This window comes from Cavia porcellus, unplaced genomic scaffold, assembly GCF_034190915.1.
Source record: "Cavia porcellus strain 051 isolate PalLab524CR breed Dunkin Hartley unplaced genomic scaffold, mCavPor4.1 scaffold_6, whole genome shotgun sequence".
Taxonomy (NCBI): Eukaryota; Metazoa; Chordata; class Mammalia; order Rodentia; family Caviidae; genus Cavia; species Cavia porcellus.
In genome coordinates, this window is record NW_026947489.1 from 76,304,033 (window position 1) to 76,324,055 (window position 20,023).

The 20,023-nt window shown below is 39.4% G+C and overlaps 1 non-coding gene across 1 annotated transcript; it reads left to right on the top strand.

Annotated features, from left to right (window-relative positions):
* The first annotated feature begins 19,535 nt into the window (after positions 1–19,535).
* On the top strand, positions 19,536–19,643 carry LOC111756825 (U6 spliceosomal RNA). Its single transcript, XR_002791234.1, has one exon. It is a non-coding gene; the product is annotated as a U6 spliceosomal RNA (small nuclear RNA).
* The last annotated feature ends 380 nt before the right edge of the window (positions 19,644–20,023 follow it).

Here is a 20,023-nt window from a genome sequence, read left to right on the forward strand (position 1 = left end):
GAATACACAGTGAGACCCTGTCTCAAAAAAAAAAAAAAAAAGTCTTTCCCTTTTCCAATCAGCTTGGGTCCTTCAAATTTCCTACACTGGCCAGGTGGCCTGCTGACCAAGGGCTGCCAATGGGAATGGCTTATCTGAAAACAGAATCAAAATATGCCTAATAAAAGTAAATGTAAAATATACTTTGTATGGGCTGGAGATTTAGCTCAGTGGCGTAAGCACCTACCTCACAAGCATGAGGGCATGAGTTTGATCCCTGGTAGCACCAAAAAAAAAAAAAAAATGTACTTTGTTTCTGGGGATTTAGCTTAGTGGCTCAAGTGCTTACCTGGTAAGCATAAGGTAGCAAGTTCAATCCCCAGTACCATTAAAAAAAAAAAAAAGCTATCTATACCTGTCTAAGAAATTAAAAATGTACTTTGTTAACTTGATATATGAAAAAAATGGAATTTCATTTTATTTTCTGTGGTTCTGGAGCTCACACCCATAACCAATTGTATACTAGGCTAACACGGACCACTGAGCTACATCTCCAGCCCAGGAATTTCATCTTAGTTCACATTCTTTATTAGTGAAGTCGAATATCTGCCCCTCCATTTGAATATTTATAATCCAGTTTTTGCTCATTTATTAATATTCTTTGGATGTCTTACTTTCTTCATTACTGGACCAAAATAGCTGAAATCCACAATTTGAGAAAGAAGAGCTTTATTTTGGCTCACAGTTTGTAGAGGATTCAGTCTGGAGTTGTCTGGTTCCAAACCAGGCCAGCTTGGCAGTGGAGCATCATAGAGGAGAGTTGCTGTTGTTGGTGGCAGGAAGCAGAGGGACGGATCAAGAAGGAGGAGAGAGACTCTTTTAGAACACTCATGCTCCTCAATGACCCACCTCCCCCATCTGGGCTTTACCTCCCAAATCACAGTTAGCTATAAACTTCTCAACCACTGATAAGTATCACATCACCGTGATTCTATCACCTCCCAAAGCCCCATCTGGGAGCACATAGGCTGCAGGAGGCCAGCTCGTATAAGCCATAACAGTGCATCTTTCTGTTGCAGTACCCATCTTTTCCTTGTTGTTAAGATGACTAATTATTCTATTGCAAGTATTTTCCCAGTTCTCCATCAACAGTTTTACCTCATCCATGGAGGAATTCTGGGGTAAAGATTTTTAGTTTTATTTCTTGGTAGTCAGAACTATTGTCTTTATGTTTTCTACTCAGAGTCATAGTAGAAAGTCCTTCTGCTCCCCAGCATCATTATACTACTCATTATTTTCCTCCTAGATCATTCATGGCTTAATTTTCTATATTACTTTGCATGTGTTATAGAATAGTAATAATAACAGCTAACTTACCCTCTTTAAAAAATAATTGCTAACTTTTATGAGACATATTCTGTATGATAAGCACTGCCTTTTTATTTTTACACACATTACCCCTTTTAACCCTCACAATCATAAAAGGTAGTCACTTTTACTACCTTGCTTTTTAATATGAAGAAATGAGACTTATGGAGGTTAAGTATCTCTGCTGCAATTACTCAGCCAATCAGTGGCAAAACTGGCATTCATACTCCAAGTCTACTCACCTTCAAAGGTCTTAATCATTGTTCTGTTTTTCTAACTTCCCCCCAAAATCATCAGCCAACTTTTAAAGTGTCATTTGTTTTCAAATCCTGCCTTTCTCCTACCGATCGAAATGTCACTCTTACCACCTAGTAGTTCTTGAAAAATTCTCAGGTCTATTTCTGCCCCTTTCTCTTCTGTTCTATTGATTCTCCTGTCTATTCCTGTGCCAGTAACATAATGTTCTAGTGACTACTGCATTATTTATACATTCTATTATCTAGTAGGCCAAGTCACCGCTAGATGCTCTTCTTCTTCAAAGTTTTCCCATTTTTTTCCTTATGACTTATTCTTGCAGAAAAATTTTAGAATTATATTGTGAGAGCCTCAAGAAATTGTATGGAGTTGTTTGCTGAAATTGTGTTTAAAAAAATTCAGAGCTTAGGCTACATAGTGAGTTCGAGGACATAATAGCAAGACCCCATCTCAAAAACCCAAAAAGAAGATTGAGCTATAGTCCCAGTCCCATTCTTCCCTACCCGTCCTTTTTTAAAATCAGTACTAGGGAATCAACCCTAGGAGTGCTAAACTACATTCTCCAGTCTTTTTATTTTTATTTTTTAATTTTGAGACAGGAATTATCTTCTAAAGGCTTCACCTCTTAGTGCTATTGTGTTTGGAATGAAATTTAAACATGGATTTTGGAGAAGACACAAACATTCAAATCATACAATAGGTCACAGAAATTGCACTTTATTTTCCTTCAAACAGTGAGACAGTACAGGTATTCTTGACATCATCTCCTGAGGAGTTAGCCATCCTTTCCATATTGATTTTTTTTTTTTTCCTTTCAGTACTGGAGGTTGAACCCAAGGCTTTTGTACAGAATTACACCTCCAGGTTTTTGTTTTTGTTTTTTTGGGGTTTTTTTTTTTCTTTTTGAAACAGGGTCTTGCTATGCATTTCAGGCAGGCCTTGAGCTCACTTTATAGCCCAAGCTGCTCTCGAAAGTGCAACAATCCACCTGCCTCAGCTTCTCAAGTGTTGGGATTACAGGCATGTGCTACCATGTCCAGCTTCCCTGGTTCTTTTTAAAATTCAAAATTTTGAGACTAGGGATATAGCTCAACAGCATAAGTGCTTCCTTGGGCACAAGGTCTTGTGTTTGATTCCTAGTACCAGAAAATAAAAAATAAATTAAAATTTTGAGACAGGGTCTCTCACTAAATTGGTAAATTGTCTAGTCAAGCTTAAATTTATAATCTGTCTCTGCCGTCTTTATTCTGTTCCTCTGGTTATGGCTCTTTTCCTGTCTCATCACTATTCTAGTTTTTTACTTCATAGTCTATGAAGTGTTCATACTTAGTATATGATTTTGGCTTCATAGTATATCATCAGATCTAATTGCTTTTCCCTCCTGTTATTGTTATTTGATTTGAAAACTAATTTGGATGGTCCAAGGATATGGCCCAGCAGCACAAGCACCTGCCTGGCAAGCACAAGGTCCCAACTTTGACTCCTAGTACAAAAAGAAAAAAGAAGAAAGAAAGAAAAAAGAAAAGAAACCAATTTGGTTATTTGAATAAAAAGAGTTTTTCAAATGTCTCAAAAAATTCTGATGATACTTTGGTTTGAATTGCATTTAATTTACAGATCGATTTTGGAGAATTGGATTTTTAATTTTGGAGTCAGAATCTTGCTGTTACTCAGACTGATCTCAAACTCACGGACGCAAGTGATTGTCCACGTGTTTGGGATTTCAGGTGTATGCCTGGTGAAGAATCAACTTTATAAAAAGTAATACAAGAGCCAGGCACATTGACATACCCTTGCAACAACAGAATTCCTGGAGCCTGAAGCAAGCAGGCCACACATTCGCACTCAGCTTGTGCAATTTAGCAAATTAGTGAAACCTATCCCAATTTAAAAAGGGTCAGGGATATAGCTCAGTCCAAAGACCCTCATTTCAATCTCTAACATAGGAGGAAAAGAAAGAGAAAAATAATGGAAGGAGACAAAATTTAACCATAAAGTAGAACTCTAAATTTAAAATAAAGTTTAGCAGCCTCCTACTCCCTCTTTTCCTTACCCTGGGTCCCAGTCCCCAGAAGCCACCACTTCTGCCTTCTTAGCTCTTTCTCCTTGGTATTTGTCTCTATATCTCTAATCATAACATTGACAGTCACTTTTTACTGTTCCTATTTTAGATATAATCTATTGATTACTTGCTGTAGAAATAGGATTTTCTCACCTGGTGTGACGGCACATGTCTCTAATCCCAGAACTTTTGTGGACTTCTGAGGCAAGAGGGTCATCAATTTAAGCCCAGCCTGGGCAGTTTAGTGATTTAGCAAGAACCTGTCTCAAAATAAGAAATTTTGAAAAAGACTGAGGATGTAACTGTTAGTGAAGGCCCCAGGTTCAATCTCCAATACAGAAAAAAAAGGTGGGGGGATACAGTAACAGAAAAGTACAATTTTCTTCTAATTTACATCAGCATAAACATTGGCACACATTGCTCTTCATACTCCCAGTATACTAATTGTATTGCAACTTTTAAAAATCAGCATTCAGTGTTTAACTTGTCATAAACATGGAATATTGTCCACACTCAGCCATACAGTGTGTTACAGACCATTTCTTGTACAGCTTTCTGCCTTCCTGGAAATAAAAATGATCTTCCTAAAATGTTCAAATGGGAAAAGGAAAGAGCGGGGGCGAGGGGAGGCAAATACAAATGATGAGAAAAGAAGACAAAATGGAAACAAAGGCTTTGTAAATAAGGAGGGGGAGGGGCTGGGGATTTAGCTCTGTGGCATAAGCACCTGCCTTGCAAGCAGGCAGTCATGAGTTTGATCCCTGATACCGATAAAATGACAAAAAAATAAAAAATAAAAATAAGGAGGGGGAGTTGAAGGGAGAGTAGGAGAATGGGGGAAAAATAAAATTATATTATGTACAGGTACAAATTCCCTATAAAGAATATGATCATTATTGTTATTGTATCTAGATGTCTGCCCAAAGCCTCATGTAGTCATGGGGGCAGGTTTCTAGAGTTTATGATTGATTCATGTCCCAATGCTGGGATTGTGGGTGTGAGTGCTACACCTAAGTGTAGAAAGAGTCTTCTCTTGAGCTCCTGTTTTTGCTCCTATTGCTTTTGCTGTTTTCTGCCGCCATGAACTATTTCCCTCTGCCATGCCATTCTGCCTCGGAGCCAGCTGATTATGGCTAAAACCTCCATAAACTGTGAGCTAAATAAAACTTTCCTGTTTTAACTTTGAGTGTCGGGTATTTTGTCTCAGCAACAAGAAAAAACTAACCAACATGAATATGTATACCTAAATGTATCAATAAACTTAACAAAAAGAAAGGATTTTATAAGAAAAAAATGGTCATCTTACATAGGTCAGATTTCTATTTACCTGACACATGCTGTAAGTCTGCAGCATAAATCTAAACCTACTCTCTTAGATTGGGTATATAACTAAGTGGCAAAGTACTTGCCTGGCATGTCTGAGGCACTGAGAAAAAAAAAAATCCTAAAACAAGAAACCATTGCTCTGAACTTCCTCACATCTCCTTCCTTGGTCTATCATTAATGTTAAATCCCCTATTTTGTAGATCTGTGTTACCCCCTTTGTGATAACAAATCATCCTCTGGGAATTTTCTGAGAAATTTAATTGTGCAGTACATTTTCTGAGGCCATGAATATTCAAATATATATTTATTTTCTTGTCACACTTGGATTATAGTTTGATTGGACTTTTAGGATGAAAAGTCATTTTTTTCTTAGAATTTTGAAGGCGTGGCTCATTTTCTAGCTGCCAATGGTTAGGATGAGAAATCCAGTTTCATTCTGATTCCTAACTTTATGTGTGATTTGCTTTATTTTTGTTAACTTTTTTTTTTTTTTTTTGGTACCAGGGATCGAACCCACAATCTTGTGCTTGCCAGGAAGGCACTTACACCACTGAGCTAAGTCCCTGGCCTTTGTTAACATTTTTATTGTCTCCAATTTTCTGAAATTTTATGAAGTTTAGCTAGGTGTGAATTTTTCCTCTATGATTATACCGGTCCATTTGTAGGTCTTTTCAATTTGATTTGTTTATGAGACAGGGCTTGTTTTTTTGTGTGTGTTTTTTGTCTTGTTTTGGGTTTTTTTGTTTTTTGTTTTTGTTTTGTCTTTTTGAGAGAGCGTTTAATTATGCAGCTCAGGCTGGCCTTGAATTCACTTTGTAGCCCAGGCTGGTCTCAAATTTGCATCGATCCTCCAGCTCAGCCTCCCAAGTGCTGGGATTATAGGTGTGTACCACCATGCCCGGCTTTTTATTGTAACAGTTTAGTTGTTCTATATTTTGTCAGAAATGTATCTGTTTTTGTCTAGTTTTTGAGCTAATGAGTATATTCTCATTTACAATATTATTCTATTATTTTAAGAATCTCTTGTGTTCTGAGACAGCAGAGAAGGGCCAGACACCTCCCAAGAGGGACTTTTTATTTTTAATTCATGGACGCTCCATACACCTTACAGCAGGCTACATCTACATCAGACACTCCACAACCACTCCAGGAGACACTTGCTTTGGCTGCTTTGCTCAGAAGATTATCCCAGATGACTCTATCCACAACCTTTCTGGATAACTTTACCTCACAGCCTCTTTGGCTCACTCTGCTACTCTGCAGCTCTCTAAATCAGGCCACCAGATCCACCTCCCCTACCCATGACCAAACGGAATGTGTGACACTATCCACGTACGAGCCCATCTTTTTTCCTATTTAAGCAACCTCACCAAACCCTTAGCGGATCAATTCAAGCACTGTTTCTCTCTCTCTCTCTCTCTCTCTCTCTCTCTCTCTCTCTCTCTCTCTGTCTCTCTCTGTTTTTCTCTCTGTTTCTCTGTTTCTCTATCTGTCTCTCTCTCTCTCTCTTTCTCTTTCTCTCTCTCTCCATCTCCCATCTTTTTTTGAAACAGGATTTCACTATGCAGTTCAGGCCGGCCTTAGACTCAATTCATAGCCCAGGACGGCCATGAACTCACAGTGATTCTCCTGTCTCGGTATCCTGATGCTGGGATTACATGCACAAACCACCACGCCAGTCTTTTTGAGGCAGGCTCTCACTATGAGGCTCAAACTGACCTTTAACTCACTTTGTAGCCCTGGCTGGCCTTGAACTCACAGCAGTCCCCCTGCCTCATCCTCCAGACTGCTGGTTATAGATGTGCATCATCACACCCGGCTGCATTATTCTCTCTTATACTACAGCAACAAGTCCTAATAAAACCTCTTTTAGATGATCTCTGACCCTAGTAGAGCATGATGAGCTGGTACACTAAGAGCTGGTAACATCAAAGGCTGCTTGTACTAAAAGCCGGCAGCCAGGACACTAAGGTGGCTAGCCTTTAGTGACACAGAAAGGGGCATCTCCAGAAGCTGCCACTTTGGTGGCCAAAAGAGATCTCAAGGTAGATGCAGGTCTGTGCTTACTCTAAGCAGCATGGAAAGTACTAAGAGTTGCCAGCTACAGACATTCAAAGCTCAGGGCTCTCAACACTAAAAGAGCTACACTTTGCTAATTCATGATTTCTATACAAATTGAGGGGGAAAAAAAAAAAAAAAAGAAAAACTTCAGCCAGTTGGCAGTATTTTGGTGACACATATGAGACCCTCCCATTTAGAGGACAATGACAGTAGCTGCAAGCAGTGCCGAAGTGCCTGGAGTGGTAGCCCATGTGTGATTTCCATCTTAAATCCAGCTAAGGACCCCTTGCTAGCTGGTAACATTTGTATGACTTTTATGTTTTTATTTGCATTATCACTGTTTTTTAACAGTACCAGGGTTTCAGTCCAGGGCCAAATCATCACCCTTGAGTGGTCTCAACAGAGAATTGTGTGATATTAATTTTTTTAAAAAGCTGTAGATTTTACTAATCTTCTTTCTCAAAAAAATTTAATTAATTATTTATTTATTCTTTATCATTTTTTGTTTCTGTGGATTTACTCTATTTATTCTTTCTGCTGTAAATGCTTAGTTCATTTGTTTTCTGATAAATATATACAAGTCAGGGCTGGGGATTTAGCTCAGTGGCTCAAGTACTTGCCTGGTAAGCATGAGGTCTTCAGTTTGATCCATGTACCCCCCCCAAAAAAATATATATATATATATTTATACATATATGTAAGTCAGCTGGGAATGGTAGTGTGTGCCTGTAGTCTCAGTTACTTCAGAGGCTGAGGCAGGAGGATGGCAAGTGAACCTGGGCAACTGTCGAGACCCTGTCTCAAAATAAAAAATAAAAAGAGGGTCAGATGTAACTCTGTTGTAAAGCACTTGTCTAGCAAAGGTGAAGTCCTGGATTCAATCCCCAGCAATCCTCCCCCATTTATGCTTTTGAGGGGCTTTATTTGGGGGGAGGGGAATGCACATATATATCCATAGGTATTTATTTATTTACACACATATACTAGTTCAAGTTATTTATGGTATCCAAATCTATTTTCTTACTATTTACATCTGCTTCAGGTACATGGTTTTTTGTTTGTTTTGCAGTGTTAGAGACAACTTACAGCCTCAGGCTTGTTAGGCAAGCACTCTACTACTGAGTTGCAATCTCTAGCACTAATTACAAACATCTAAGTGCGTTGATTTATCTATTTTTTGTATTTTTATCAGATGTAATGTCACATGCTCTGAAGCATAATTAAGTACATGTACGTTAGTGATTATTGCATCTTCTTGATCTGTGGTCCCATTCTGTACTTTGTCCTGGCATTTTTTCCCTTAATGTCTGTTTCCTTTACTTTGATGTTAAAATTATTACCATGGCTTCCTTTTAGTCTGTATTAGTATGGTTAACTCTTTCTATTCTTTGATTTTTACCTTTATAGTAGGTCCAGGTGCTGCCTCTCTACATTTTATATCTCCTGGTGCCATTAAAGCTTCAGAATTACCTCCTGTGTGGTGGGAAGATGTTGGGTGAGGGTCAATTACTATGTTTGATTTCATTGAAGTCTGAGAGATTTTCTATAGTCTAGGTGAAGGAGCTGAGATAGTGTTGCTCGATTTATTTAGACTTAACATGGCCCACATCTGGAACTACAGGTGAGTTTCATTCTGTCCAAAATACATGACTGACCCAGACGAGGGTGGAAGATTTGAAGAGAATCACACTTGCAATACCAGCACCGTGGGAGGCTGTTCTAGCTTGCATACGGATGTCTCCCCACAGCCTCATGCATGATTGTAGGTGGTGCTTTTCAAAGGTGGCTTGACTTAGGGTGTGTGCTCTGGAATCAAGGATGTGATGCTGGGATGGATTCATGGTACAGTGCTAGGATTAAGGCTGCCTTCCTTGGTGTGAGCGCTGCTAATTGCTCTAAGGATGGGTAGTTTGGCTAAGATATAAGAGACAGAAAGAGGATCTCTGCTGTTGCTTACCGCTTGCTGCATTGCTTCTACACTACTTGGCTGCCTTCTGCCATGAACTGTTTCTCCTCAGCAATGTCACTCTGCCTTGGATCCATGAACTGAAACCTCTACAACCTATAATTCAAAATAAAGCTTTCCTCCTCTAACTTTGAGTGTTGGGTATTTTGTCTTAATAATGAGAAAGGTAACCAAGGCAAAGGCTGAGCAGGAGGTTCACAAATCCAAGCCTACACTGGGCAATTTAGGAAACCCCTGTCTCAAAAATTAAAAAGTAGAGCTGGGTATGGTGGTGCATGCCTGTAATCCCAGCACTCGGGAGGCTGAAGCTGAAGGATTGCTGTGAGCTTGAGGCCAACCTGGCCAGCCTGGACACAGTGAGACCCTGTGAAAAGAAAGAAAGGAAGGAAGGAGGGAAGGAGAAGGGAGGAAGAGAAGAAAGGAAGAAAAGAAAGAACAGTCTTTCTATGACTCAGTGTGAAGATCCTGTTCAATCTCCAGTGCATCTACGCACGGACACACACACACACACACACACACACACACACACAGAAATATAATCACAATGTCAACCACTCTTTGATTCAGAAATTTCATTTCTAAGAATTTTCCCTTCAGTAAATATCTATTAGCTGCTCTAAGAAGAAAGTGAAATAAAATCTAAACAAGTGAAAACAAAATGTATTCATCAAAAACAAAGTAGGAAGAGAAACTGCATGAAGGAAGCGTCACTTATAAAATATTTTTTAATCAGCTACCTACTGCTGCATTACAAATTACCCTGAATTTCACGCCTCGCTTATGATTCTGTGGGTTATAATTTGGGTGGTGGCATCTAGAAGACTACTGCTAGTCTTTTCTGGACTCATTCAAGTGTCTGTGTCATCTAGAGTCCTAAAGGAGATGGAGAGTCTGCTGTGGCTTTATCACGTGCCTGGCAGTTGGCCAGCTGGAGGTAGACAGGCTGCTGGCTGAAATCAGCCCTTCTGCATAAGGCCTTTCCATTGGGCCAGCTCAAGCTTGTTCCCCTCCCAGTCTCAGGGTTACAGTCACAACCAAAAGCAGTCATACCTTTTGCACAAGCACTTTTCAAGCCTCTGCTTGTACCACATTTGCTAATGTCCCATTGGCCAAACCTAGATTTAAGGAGTGGACGGGAAAAACCACTCTTTTCTTTTTTTTTGTATCAGGATTTGAACTAAGGACCTTTCACTTGCTAGGCAGGCACTGTGCCACTGTGCTATTTCCCTAGCCCCAAATCCCCCCTTTTTGATATGAGACACAGAAAAGTCATATTGGAAAGAGGTTTGTATAAAAGACCCAGGAAAAAATATTGCAGCCATCTCTGTAAACAATTTCCCACTTTTACCAGCCTATTCAACACATTTTTATTTGGTAAATATCATGTACCATATGCTAGGTCCTTGGTGTGAAGATAAAACAAGCACATTTTCTAGCCTTAATAAAGTCGACTTTAATGAGAACAAAGACGACTAAACTAGAAACACAGTGTTTTGCAATTGGAGCCACAGTGAAGTCAGGAGATATTATATAAGTAGACAGAAGAACATATGATTTACATGGGGTGAGGGACATAGCAGAGATGGCCTGGAGCAGGAAACCCCTGAGAAAAGTCTTGAGATTGAGAAAGAAAGAGAGAGGAAGAAGAAGCAGTGAACACTAACAAATAAAGTACTATCCTTCAAATATGAAATCACATGATCAAGATGGAAGCCTGAGGTCAAGCAGAACAGAAGAAAAATACCAAGACCACATTACATAAAGCTCTTTAGTTTCTCAAAGTATTATCAGATTATGTTCTTTATGAAAGGTCCTTTGCAGAAGTGATTTACTTAGAGGAAATTGTGGACAGTGGCTTGGGTCAGGAACATAGTCTTTCCCATTCATTCTCAGCAGTGTGAGCTGCATTAAATGTCTGAAAAAACCTAAGCACAACTGAAAGGGTGAAAGTGTAACAGTAGTACAGAGTCCATAATTAGTGTTCCATAAATGACTTGAGATTTTTTTAAAATGTGGGTTTGGCTTGTGGCTCAATGGTAGAGTGCTTTGTAGTGTGTGATCCTCAGATCCAAGGTTTGATCCTCAGAATTGCTGGGAAAAATTTATTTTAATGTTTAGAAGGGAGGATACATGTCTTATAGCTCTCTGTGTTTACCTCATCCTCAGAGAAGCAGAAATATTCCTGGTTCCCTATTTATTCTATATTGTTTGAATATTTTACAATCCATAGGTGTCACTTTTGGAAGTTTAAAAACAGCTAAAGTTCTAAAACTTTTCCAGCTGATGCTACTCTTACTGGCAACTCGTTGTGAATACTTACTATGTGCTAAGCATTTTATAAGTATTTATTATACAATTATTATACCTTATAACAACTCTTAGTTAGCTACAATCATTTACTTTACAGATTAGGAAACTGGGACCCAGATAGGTTACATACTGTAATTTGCCCAAGGAGGCATGGCCACAAAACATCAGAGCCAGGATTTGACTGAGTTGTTTGGCTTGGAGTAGATTTATAATCACTGTCAGCAAGAGATGGGGAAGATGGGCAGGCCTGGAAGTCTAAAAGTAAGGCCCAAGCAACAAGTACATTTTCTTCAAAGCCTCACGTGTCACACTTAAACTTCACCCTAAGTTTTTTTCTGACTCGTGGTACATGCACATTTGTTTCAAAATAAAATAATGCAAACTATTTCCTATCAGCCAACCAAATGCTTCAGGACGATAGCTGTATTTATCCTGAGACATCACCTGTCCGGGATATGCCATGGTGTATATCCAGGGAATTGTTTTTCCTGAGTTGAGAAAGACAGGTAAAACCAGTTTGGCATCTTTGACATTTCTTGATACATGAATGAAGTCAGAATGTTGTTCAGAGTTCCTGGGATCAGTCAGATGTCATTAACTCTAGTCTCTATCTTTCTTCTAGTTCTTCTTCTGAAGAAAGTACATCAAATGGCCTGTTCAGTGACAGATGACAGACACCCAAAACTGCTGCCTGAGTGTGACATCCTGAGGTTATTTCCAACTGTCCCTGACTGGGTCAACACCTTGCACCCCACAGCCCACTTTCTAGGAATAAATACATGATGCACTGTAACCCAACATGCACTTGAAGGAATTAGTGCAAAAATGTATCCATAAAAAATTTTGGAAACAGTGGTGATGATTCCACAACATTGTGAATATAATGAAAGCCACTTAAAAAGAGTCCAAAGCAATTGGGCATGGTGTAACATGCCAATAGTCCCAGCACTTGGGAAGCTGAGGCAAGAGGATCATTGCAAGTTTGAGGCCAGTCTGGACTACACAGTGAATTCAAAGCCATCATGAACTACATAGTGAGACCCTATCTCAAAAGACCAAAAATAAACAAATAAATTTAAAATGTAAAATTCATATATGTGCTATATTTTATCATGATAAAAATAGTTTATGCATAAATATTTGGTCCTAGCTTTAAACTTATTTTGGGACTAGGTGACAGTAACTGCACTCCAGGTGGGTGGAGGTACCAGCCATGAAGAAGACACACAAGTCCTGTTATGACCTCACTGACACCCCTGCAATGACTCCCCAATACTGATGGCACAAACCAAGAACCTTAACAGGCCCATGATGCCCAGGGTAAGCCTGTTTCCAGCCTCATTTATGCTATTTCCCTCTTCACTTTTTTGTGCTGGGAATATAGCTCAACAGCATAAGCACCTGCCTGACAAATGCAAAGTCTTGAGTTCAGTTTCTCCTACAAAAAAAAAAAAAAAAGATTTTCCCCTTGAACTGGGTGTGGAATCACACTTGTGATGCTAGCACTTGGGAGACTGAGGGAGGAGGAACGTTGCAAGTTCCAGACCAGCCTGAACTACAAAGTGAGCCTAAGCCCAGCCTGAACTTCATAGCAAGACCCTGTTTCTAAAAAGAAAAAAAAAAAAAGATTTTAACCCTTGATAAGATTTTCCACCCAATTCTGTCCCTAATTCAATCAGAGTGTTACAGCCCCAGAGAAGCACCCCCCACCGCAGTGCAGATCAGGTTCCATGTTATATACGCATAGAACCATGTATCTTGTTCTAGTTGCAAATTACAGGACCTCCCCACTCCCACCCTGAAATCCCAGGCTTCCACAAAATCAAAGCTTATTTCTAGCTTGTGTTCAGAAGTCCTTGGTTTCATACTGCCTGGGATATTTTATCCTTGATTTTCATCCTGTTGCTCTAATCATGTAACTTTAATTGCCATGATCTCCTGATATTCCAAGAGGGCAGCTGGAGCTCTAGCCATTATGTATACATTCCTACCAGTGGGAAGAAGAAAGGAAAAAAGAGCCAAACTTCTGTTTACATCCATTTCCTAGAAGATGGACAGGTCACTTCTGTACACCTCCCCTTAGCCAGAATTTAGTCAGAAGGTCATATCTAATTGCAGGAAGGTTACCCTAAGTAACGATACATCCACCTAGAAATTAAAGGGTCTACTATTCATAAGGAAGGAGAGAGTAGTCAATCCCTAATAGTAGAAAAAGAAAAAGAAGAAGAACAACAACAAAGAAGAAAAAGAAGAAGAAGAAGAAGAAGAAGAAGAAGAAGAAGAAGAAGAAGAAAAAGAAAGAAAGAAAGAGAAGAAAGAAGAAAGCCAGGCATGATGGTGCATATCCATAATTCTAGCACTCAAGAGGCAAAGGCAGGAGAGTTACTGAATTTGATGCCAGCCTGAGCTACATAGTGAGCTCAAGGCCAGCCTGAACTACATAGTAAGACCCTATCTCAAAAAACAAAACAAACAAAACTCTCCCAAAAAATAAAAAAAAAAGAAGAAAAAGGAGGAGAAGTAGGAGAAGAGGAAGAGGAGAAAGAAGAAGAGAAAAAAAACTACTAGAGTCTCTGCCACAGTATCACTCATCTTATTTTGTAATGATACATTCATTTAAGGTGATTATTCAACTGAAGTCTTTCTGTCGCAGGTTACAAACTTACTGAGAATCCTCACACAACAACTGGGCTTTGCCTGCCTTTGTTTATTATTGTATTTCCAGTACCTAGAACAACATGCATTCTGAAAGCTTTGCGGACCAAATATGAAAAGTAAGTCTTGATTGTATTTAGATGGGTCTAAAATCTATTCATTTCTTAGTGAGAGTTAATAAAAATAGGTAGCATTATCAAGTGCCTTCTACTATGTACCTTTTATTGTCACCTAATTCCTAGGCCAGCCCTAGAAAAGCCGTTTCAGTGTTAGCCCATTTACTGCAGAGGAGGAAGTCGTGATTTGGTGCTCGAGCATTAAAGCCACACTCAAGGCTCTGGCTCTACTGTCCGTGACCCTAACCATCACTCACGTCTGTTTCAGGCCGAGGCTGCCAGGTGGTAAATTCTATCTCTTCTCATCCTGCCTAATAGCTCCACGCTAGCTCAGCATATCCTGGTGCAGTGTGACGCCTCAGGCTAGTGCTGCCTAATTTGACTCAACTCATAGTCGTCCAAGATGACAAAGCCACTGCCACGCTGAGAAACACCAGGGGAGCAAAACAACCTCAGTGCCCACATCTATTAAGGTGGCTAATATCTAAAGTACAAACGGAAAAAAGAATTGAAGAAGGGGTAGAGAAGTTGGAAGTCATATGCTTTGCTGGTGGGAATATAAAACGATGTAGCAGCTGTGAGAAACTGCGTTAGTATCGAGGCCTCACAAAACTAAACAGACTTACTGTACAATATACTGGGAAGACTTAATTTAGGGGCTCAGACAGGTGTCTGTACACCCACATTCATTATTCACAAGTCTAAAGTGGAAGTAACCCAAGAGCCTATCAAAAGATGAATGGGTAGGCAAGCCTGGTGATGCATGCCTATAATCACAGCTCCACAGGAGGCTGAAGGAGGAGGACTGCAAGACCAGCCTGGGCAATTTAGTAAGATCCTGTCTCAAAATGAAAAGTAAAAATGGCTGGGGATGGAGCTCAGTGGTAGAGCCCTTACTTAGTTTGAGCAAAATCCTGGATTCAACCCTTATAATTGGGGGAAAACTAAAGATGAATGAATAAATAAAATATAGGATATATATCCAATGAGGTGTTATTCATCCTTATAAGTAAGGAAATTTGAGTGGTTGGGTGTGGTTGTGCATGCCTGTAATCCTAGTACTTGGGAGGCTAAGGCAGGAGGATAGATGTGAGTTTGAGGCCAGCTTGGGCTACACAGTGAGTTCAAGGCCAGCATGAACTGCATAGTGAGACACTGTCTCAAAAAAAGAAAAAAAAAAGTAAGGAAATTTGGGTAAAATATGGGTGAATCTTGAAGATACTATGTGGAGTGAAATAAGCCAATTATAAAACAACAAATATTGTACAACTTATTTTTGAGACAGGGTCTCACTATGTAGTCCAGGCTGGCCTCCAACTCATGACCATTCTCCTGCCTCAGTCTCCCCAGTGCTGGGAACACAGGCATGTGCCACCCTGCCTAGCATTTTCTTATCTGAGGCACCTGGAGAAATCAAGTTCATAGATACAAAAAAGCAGAGTGGTGGTTTCTGAGGGGCTCGCATTTAATGGGTACTGAGTTTTAAGTGCGGACAATGAAAAAGTTCTGGAATGGATGACAGTAATGGTTATGCAACCAAGTGAATACAGGTAATGCCATAGACTCGCACACTTAAAAGTGGTTACAATTTAAATTTTTATCCAGGTGTGGTAGTGCACACCTATACTCCCAGGATTCAGGAGGCTGAGGCAGAAAGATCACTGTGAATGTGAGGCCAGTCTGGGCTACATGGTTTCAAAAATACATATATACATACAGCTGGAAATGTAACTCAGTGTGAAGGCCCCGTGTTAAATCTCCAGATACACACACAGGCATCAAAATTTTTATCTTAGCTGAGCATACACCCTGTGTTCCCAGTTACTAAGGAGGCTGAGTCCGTATCATGAGAACCCAGGAATTAGGGGCCACCCAGAGCTACACAGTTTACTGAGATCCCATCTCAAAATAAATAAATAAATGTATACATCAATAAATAATCTTTTACACAGATGCAAAGTTTTTACAAAATTAACAAGTGAAATGGAGTAGAAAGGGTTAAAGGAAATCCAGGAGACTTTCACTTCTTTCCTCCCCGCTCAAGTCTAGCTCCCAGATGTGACTACTTTGGGCACCTTTGTAGCTGTTCCTTCTGGCATCACTTCTGTACCTCTAATAACAAGCCCATACTGGCTTTTCTCCTTTTTTCTTTCTGTTTATTGGTTTCTTTTTGTTTGTGGGTTGGTTTGTGCTGGGATCTGAATTTAGGGCCTTGCATATGCTAGACAAGTACTCTACCACTGAGCTGCAGCCCATTGTTTGAAACTTTGAGTCAGGGTCTGACTAAGTTGCCCAGATAGGAATCGAAGTTGCCATCCTCCTGCCTCAGGCTCCCTAGTACAAGTGTGTTCCCCTATACTCTGCGTATACTTGGTATTTTAAATTTCCAGCTGTATGTGTTGTCCAGGTGCTTCATTATGGACTTGGAAGAGTTAATTGTCTTTACCTCTTCCTTTACCTTCTCAATGTGTTATTATTATTATCACTGGTGAGTGAACCTAGGGTCTTTACACTGATCTATGTCCCTAGTCCTTTTTATTTTTTATTTTGAGACAGGATCTGGCTCAGCCACTAAGTTGCCCAGGTTAGGCTTGAACTAACAATCCTACCTCAGCTTCCAGGAATACTAGAATTACAGGTGTGCACCACCACACCCAGCTCTTTTGCTATTTTTTGAAACAGGTTCTTGTCATGTTGTCCAGACTGGCCTTAAACTCACGATCTGCCTGTCTCTGCCTCATGAGTGCCAGAGTTACAGGCATGCACCACCACACTTGGCTCCTTCTCAGTGTCTTTTAACGCAGCTTTGGTTAAAGCCATGCCTAGTGTCTTCATCATTAGGACTGTACAGATGTCCATGACAGCAGCATCAAATGCATTTCTTTTCTTTTCCCTGGAGTGAATTTTGCTTTTTGTCATGAGTTCAGCTTTTAATGTGAGTCTTCCACATTATCCAACAATTCTGTTAACCCCTCTTAATCCAATTTTCTGTGCAGTCACAGTTGTCAGATAATCCCTCAGTTCCTTTTTCCTCTGAAAACCCCTCTCATCGGCCCTCAGTTCCCCCAGACCTGGTGCCCTTTGCATAACTGTCAGGCTTCCTTCCAGAGGTGTTCTTTCCTGATCTGGGAATCCTGAAGAAAATTGTTTTGTAAATATTTGTACATGATTCCAAGGGTCCTACTTGTTAACTATAGAAAAATTTAAAAGGTACAAGAAATAAAATAAAGATGACACATAATCTTTCTATCCAAACACTAACCTTTGATATTTTAGGATATTCCAGTCTTGATTGATTTTAATAAAAAAGAGCACATTGAGGCTTTGGGGCCTAGAACTTACCTAGCATGCACAAGGCTCTGTATTGCACCCTCAGCACTGCACACGCAGGCACGCATACACACACACATACACACACACACACACACACACACGTACACACACACACACACACACACACACACACACACACTCCGGTCCTCATTCTCATTAGCCACATTTTAAGTACTCCACAAATAAATGTGGTTACTGGCTACCATATTGCACAGTCCAGGTACAAAATATTTCAGAAAGTTCCATTAGCTTTTAACACAGATCAAAAACTTGCAGTGTATGGTAGAGATTGAGACCCTCGCAATAATGTACAATGATTAGGAGTATATTCTTATGAGCCAGACTCGAGTTAAAATCCTGTTCTGCTTCTTATTCTCCATATATCTTTGGACAACTTCACTTCTGTGCCTCAGTTTCCTCATCTATAAAGTGGAGCTAATGATAACTGCTTTCTACGTTGTTACAAACATAAAATTAATATCTATAAAGCACTTAGGAAAGTCCTCACGCACAATAAATACTTAGTAATATACTTTGTTTGCCTGTGAGTTGCTAACAAACAAAGTTGATTGTTTGAAAATTAGAATCCAGTCTTCTGGCCCTCTTCCCCCTCCACTTCTGTTCTTCTTCCTCCTTACCTCCTCATGTCCTTCTCTTTTCCTTTTCCCTTCTCTTTTTCCCTCTCCTTTTGCATCTCCTCATTCCTCTGCAAGGCCTGGCAATGCTGGCTCCCAGAAGGGATCCTGTTTGCAAACACAAACTTTTTAAACTTTTAGCTCTGTTATTGACTCTATGCTATTATTGCTGAATTATTTTCTATTTTAAGCTTTTTTTTTTTTTTTTTTTGGTTTTTTTCCTTTTTATCGGTACCGGGGATCGAACTCACGACTGCCTGCTTGCAAGGGAGGCACTGCTCCTTTTATTTTAAGCTTTATTTTTAAATTTTAATTTATTAGCACATATTTGTAGTATGCAATGATGACATTCACCATAATTTTTTTCTAGTGTTAATCATGGTATAGTTGTTCCTTTTAGTAGATATCTCTTAATGTGAATATTTGATATATATTTCTTTCTGTTATTTCAGATCTCTTTCCCATTGTTGAGTAGTGTAGTTGTAGCTATTATTGGTTCTTATGGTATGCTTTTTACTCTTATTATTGCTGAGTGTTTTTCTATTGTTAACATTTTCTATTATTAATAGTGCAGGCTGAGGGCTAGGGATTCAGCTCAGTGGCATAAGTGCCTGCCCTGCAAGTGCACGGTAGTGAGTTTGATCCCCAGTAGCAAAAAACAAAAAAACCCAAAGAATAGTGGAGGCTGAGACAGGAGGATTGCCACAGTTGAGGCTAGCCTGGTCCACATAGTGAGTTCAAGGCCCACCTGGGGTCCAGGGCAAGATCTTGTCTCAAAAAAAAAAAAAAAAAAAAAAGACACTCTCCTCCAAAAAGACCTCCTAATTTCCCAAAAGCTGATTTCAGGGACACTGAAGTAGAAAAAGATATAGGCAAAGAAATAAAAAAATAAATAGTTGAAATGTTTGAAGAGATAGAAGAAGAAGCATAAAAGCAAATACATAAGATACTTAATGAGTTCAAAGAAGATTTAATTAAACACATAAAGGATTTTACCAATAAAATGTTCAACAAGCTTAAAGAAGAAACAAACAATAAACTAACTGAGTTATGCAAGACAATACAAGACACGAATGACCATGTTGGAAAAACATTAGAAAATATGAAAAAAAAAGTGTGCAGCGACAGATGATATGAAAAACAGTGGAAAGCAGACTTGGCCAATGCGAAGACAGAGTGTCAGAAATAGAAGATGAGTAGATCATAAACTCAATGATGCCCTAAAAATGGCAAGACACCACACAAGCTGGATCCAACAGCTACTAGGTGACTCCAAACAAACGAACAAAAATATTAAACACACAACAAAATCAAAGCCAGGCATGGTGGCTCACGCCTGTAATCCCAGCACTCGGGAGGCTGAAGCAGGAGGATTGTTGTGAGTTCGAGACCTGCCTATACTACAAAGTGAGCTCAAGGCCAGCCTGAACTGCATAGATAGATCCTGTCTCAAAAAAAAAAACAAAAAAGTGCTCACTTCGGCAGCACATATACTAAAATTGGAACAATAGGGGAGAAGATTAGCATGGCCCCTGCATAAGGATGACACACAAATTCATGAAGCGTTCCAAATTTTTTGTATGCTTTACTTTTGTAATTGGAACAACTATTTCTAAGAGGACAATATGTAATTTATCAACTAGTGATTTCTTATTGTTTTTTTTTTGAAATTATGTATTATTTCTACCCTTTTGGTTTTGTTTTTTTTCCTCTTTAAATAAAATTTTTTTTATAAAAAACCAACATCAGAATTATAGGAATAAAGGAAAATATTAAATGACTTTAAAAGATATAAAAAAATTTTTCACTGAACTTATAGGAGAAAAATTCCATATCTAGAGAAAGTACCTAGCATTAATGGGCAAAGGGCACACAGAACCCCAAATAGCCGTGACCAGAAAAGAAACCACAAAGCGTACTCCTTCTGAGGCAGGAGGGTCACTGTGAGTTGAGGCCA